The following is a 4,737-nucleotide window of genomic DNA, read 5'->3' on the forward strand; positions in this document are numbered from 1 at the left end:
ACGGGACACTCTCTGCAGATAAATGAAGATCTTACATCCTATGTTACCTGGGAAGTTTCTCAAACCAAAATCTGCCAATGCCTTTGGCAATCCCTTTGCAAGAAGGATCATGATATTTGTAAAAGCCAAGTGGATGAGAATAATGTGTATGGGTTTCTTTTCAGGTCCACCGCACCAACTGATTATATTATTCACAGAAACAGAAATATTTCCCAGAGTGCCAAACACAGTCATAAAGACGAAAATCACTTCCATAATAAAATTCAAAATGATTTCTTCCTTTCCACGTAGAAGAATTTGTGCCCAGGATGCAAACACTTTTCAAGAAAGCATCAATAAGGTTACAAGAGGAACTGAAAAACACATTTTACACAATAGCATTTTCTAGTGTTCAAGAGGCAGCAATGGCCAGATGTAATGTCGAAAATTAAATCCCTGAAACACCTCCTTTTTCCACACTGTGGACTCTGGGATATTGTGTGTGCTCTGACAGGTGAGTTTGGTAACTGCTATTCAAAATGTCAAGTTTTAAAGAAGATTTTTATTTTTGAACACTACACTAGCAAAACTGACTTGTTGACGTCGTGTGTGTGTGTGTGTGTGTGTGTGTGTGTGTGTGTTTCTGTCTGCGTGCATGGCTTATCCTAGTTACCGCTCAGCACAGCTGAACTGAACACCAAGATTCTCCAACCAAGATTTCTTCCTCTGTTTCTCATTCTATTTCATATTTCCCCACCCATTTCCCAAAATCTGAGGTTCACGCTGACCCTGTCTGCCTTCCCCACATCACAGACACTGGGAAAACCTGCTGGGTCAGCAGCTGTAACATCTCTCAGATCTGCTAACTTTACCCTCCACACTGCTTCCTTCTTTTTCTGATATTCCTTTCTTATCTGCATCTTTACTAACATAACAATTTCTAGGTTTGCCTTTGGTGTCGAAGCCTTGTAATTTCTATTTCTGGGCACAGAGGCGGAGTGGCAGCGGCCAGACGCGGCGGAGCGGCGGCCGGCCAGACGAGGAGGAGCGGCGGCCGGCCAGACGCGGTGGAGCGCGGCCGGCCAGACGAGGAAGAGTCTTTCGGGGACCAGCGCAGCGGCAGACCCAAGCAGCGGGGACAGGCGTGCAATAAGGAGAGCAGATCGCCCTACTACAATTGAATCAAAGAGGTAGGCCTTTGGTTGGCCAGGTCACTGGCACAAAGGGAGCCTGGTCCTGTCCTGAAGATCCTTCGGAGGGGTGAGAGGGTTCTTGGCCTGCAGCAGGAACCACGAAAGAGAGTGAGGGCATTTTGTAAGCGGAGCCCTTGGACAGCAGGGAAACCTGATCCGGTTTTTAAAGGACCCATTGGATAGGATCAATAGGAGGAGATGGGCAGGCGCCAAGGCAAGAATTCACCCAATAATCCGAAAAACAACATGAAAACATCAGAACGCAATGATCTTACAACAGAAGTATTTGAACAACCTAACACAGAAGAAGTGGAAAAAATTGACTTTATGAAGATAATAGAGTCCCTTAAACAACATGTAAAAAATGCCCTTATAGAAATGGATGAGAAGTATAACAAAAAGTTTGAAGAAATGAGTAAATACGTACATGATACCCTGGGAAACCAAGAAAAAACCATCAAACAGGTAATGGAAACAGTTCAAGAATTGAAAACTGAAATGAAGGCAAAGAAGAAAATACAAACTGAGGACCAGCTGGATATGGAAAATCTAGGCCAACGAGCAGAGTCTACAGAAACAAGCATAATCAATAGAATACAAGAGCTAGAAGAAAGACTCTCAGATGCTGAGGACACCATAGAGAAAATAAACGAACAGATCAAAGAAAACAGCAAAGCCAACAAATTCTCAACACAAAACATTCAGGAACTATGGGACACAATAAAAAAACCAAACCTAAGAATAATAGGAATAGAAGAAGGAGAAGAGTCACAGCTCAAAGGCCCAGAAAATATTTTCAACAAAATTATGGAAGAAAACTTTCCCAACTTAAAGAAAGATACTCATTTAAATATTCAAGAAGCATACAGAACACCAAACAGACTGGATCAAAGAAAAACATCTCCTCGCCATATAATAATCAAAACACAAAATATACAGGTTAAAGAAAGAATATTAAGAGCTGCAAAAGAAAAAGGGCAAGTAACTTATAAAGGTAAACCGATCAGACTTACACCTGACTTCTCGATGGAAACTATAAAGCCAGAAGGTCCTGGATAGAGGTTCTGCAGAAGCTAAGAGACCATGGATGCAAACCCAAACTACTATACCCAGCCAAGCTATCGTTCATTATCAATGGAGAAAACAAGACATTCCAGGATAAGAACAAATTTAAACAATACGTAGCCACAAATCCAGCCCTACAGAAAGTAATAGAAGGAAAATCACAACCCAAGGAATCCAACACTGCCTACAATAACCCAGGCATCTAATGACCCTTCACGAGCACATCTCAAAGAAGGGAGACACACAATCTCTACTACCAAAAGCAAAAAGAATAACCGGAGTAAACAACCACTGGTCATTAATATCACTTAATATTAATGGGCTCAATTCACCTATAAAAAGGCACAGGCTAAAAGATTGGATACGAAAACAGGATCCAACATTCTGCTGTTTGCAAGAAACACATCTCAACCACAAAGACAGGCACCTACTCAGAGTAAAGGGTTGGGGAAAGGTGTTTCAAGCAAATGGTCCTAAGAAAAAAGCAGGTGTGGCCATACTAATTTCTAACAAAACTGACTTCAAACTAAAATCAATCCGAAGAGACCGAGACGGTCACTTTATACTCAACAGGAACAATTCATCAGGAGGACGTCTCAATCCTGAATATATACGCCCCCAATATAAAAGCACCTACTTATGTAAAAGAAATATTACTAGAACTCAAGGCAGACATCAAACCACACACACTAGTAGTAGGAGACTTCAACACACCTCTCTCTCCAAGGGACAGGTCAATCAGACAGAAACCTAATAGAGAATTAAGAGAATTATTGGAGGTAATGAAGCAAATGGACTTAACAGACATCTATAGAACATTCCACCCAAATAGGAAAGAATATACCTTCTTCTCTGCAGCTCATGGAACCTTCTCAAAAATTGACCACATACTCGGAAACAAAGGAAACCTCCACAGATACAAAAAAATATCAGTGTCCACCTGTGTCTTATCAGATCATCACGGATTAAAGTTAGAAGGCAACAACCACGCTGCCCCCAAAAAACCGACAAACTCATGGAAACTGAACAGTCAACTACTGAACCACACCTGGGTCAAGGAAGAAATCAAGAAAGAAATTAAAGTCTTCCTTGAATTTAATGAAAATAAAGGGACAACATACTCAAACCTATGGGACACAATGAAAGCAGTGCTAAGAGGAAAGTTCATAGCACTAAGTGCCCACTTAAAGAAAACGGAGAATGCATACATTGGGGACTTAAAAACACACCTGAAAGCTCTAGAAAAAAAAGAAGCAGACGCGCCCAGGAGAAGTAGAAGACTGGAAATAATAAAACTGAGGGCTGAAATCAACAAAATAGAAACACAGAAAACAGTCCAAAGAATCAATGAAACAAAAAGCTGGTTCTTGGAGAAAATCAACAAGATCGACAAACCCCTATCCAAACTAATTAAACGACAGAGAGAGAACACGCAAATTAATAAGATCAGAAATGAAAAGGGGGACATAACCACAGACACAGAGGAAATTCAGAGAATCATTAGATCTTACTACAAAAGCCTGTATGCCACAAAACTGGAAAATACAAAAGAAATGGACATTTTTTTTAAATAAGTATCATATACCAAAGTTAAACCAAGACCAGGTGAATGATCTAAATAGACCGGTCTCTCACGAAGAATTAGAAATGGTTATCAAAAATCTCCCTTCGAAAAAAAGCCCAGGACCAGATGGTCTCAATGCAGAATTCTACCAGAACTTCCAAGAAGAACTAATACCTATACTCCTTAATGTATTTCATAATATAGAATCAGAAGAGTCATTGCCAAATTCCTTTTATGAAGCTACAGTTACCCTGATACCAAAACCACAAAAAGACCCAACCAAGAAAGAGAATTACAGACCGATCTCACTCATGAACATCGACACAAAAATTTTCAATAAAATACAGGCAAACCGAATCCAAGAACACATAAGAAAAATTATCCATTATGATCAAGTAGGCTTCATCCCAGAGATGCAGGGCTGGTTCAACATACGCAAATCTATCAATGTAATCCACCATATAAATAAACTGAAAGAAAAAAACCACATGATCATTTCACTAGATGCTGAAAAAGCATTCGACAAAATTCAACACCCCTTTATGATAAAGGTCTTGGAGAGAATAGGGATACAAGGGTCCTACCTAAATATAATAAAAGCTATTTACAACAAGCCAACAGCTAACATTAAATTAAACGGAGAAAAACTCAAAGCCATCTCACTAAAATCAGGAACACGACAAGGATGTCCACTCTCTCCATACCTCTTCAATATAGTGCTTGAAATTCTAGCAATAGCAATAAGACAACATAAGGAGATCAAGGGGATTCGTATTGGAAAGGAAGAAGTTAAGCTTTCGTTATTTGCAGATGATATGATAGTGTACATAAGCAACCCCAAAAATTCTACCAAAGAATTCCTACAGCTGATAAACAGCTTTAGTAATGTGGCAGGATACAAGATCAACTCCAAAAAATCAGTTGCCTTCCTATACA

This window comes from Microtus oregoni, unplaced genomic scaffold (genome assembly GCF_018167655.1).
Source record: "Microtus oregoni isolate MIOR12 unplaced genomic scaffold, Mior012 000042F_ref0000377, whole genome shotgun sequence".
NCBI classification, from domain to species: Eukaryota; Metazoa; Chordata; class Mammalia; order Rodentia; family Cricetidae; genus Microtus; species Microtus oregoni.